Source organism: Calidris pugnax, unplaced genomic scaffold, assembly GCF_001431845.1.
Source record: "Calidris pugnax isolate Ruff unplaced genomic scaffold, ASM143184v1 scaffold27, whole genome shotgun sequence".
In the NCBI taxonomy this organism is placed as follows: Eukaryota; Metazoa; Chordata; class Aves; order Charadriiformes; family Scolopacidae; genus Calidris; species Calidris pugnax.
Window position 1 is genome coordinate 12,574,061 of NW_015090893.1, and position 270 is coordinate 12,574,330.

At 71.5% G+C, this 270-nt stretch overlaps 1 protein-coding gene across 1 annotated transcript in view; it reads right to left on the minus strand.

Annotated features, from left to right (window-relative positions):
- GPX3 (glutathione peroxidase 3) overlaps nt 1-264 on the minus strand; it is a 3,163-nt gene extending 2,899 nt beyond the window's left edge. The window contains exon 1 of the mRNA XM_014947792.1: nt 206-264. The gene's annotated coding sequence lies outside the window, so the exon portion shown is untranslated. The remainder of the gene's footprint in view (nt 1-205) is intronic.
- Between the last annotated feature and the right edge of the window lie 6 nt (nt 265-270).

Consider the following 270-nt stretch of genomic DNA (forward strand, 5'->3'; position numbering starts at 1 on the left):
CCCCCTCACCCCGATCCCTGCACCCGGGGGGTCACGGGGCCACCGTGCCCCACTCCTGCCCCCCACCAGCCCTGCAGCCAGCCTTGGGGGACAGGCGGGTCCCCGGGGTGCCACATCCCTCCCCTCACCACCACCTCGCCCCCCACCTCCCCAAACCCCTGGGGGGCACGGGGGGGTGTCTCCCCCCTCCTCCTCCTCCTCTTACCTTCTCCCTCTCCTGGCTCTGCCCGGGCTGGACGAGCCCAGCCAAAAAAAGGGGCAAAATCCAAG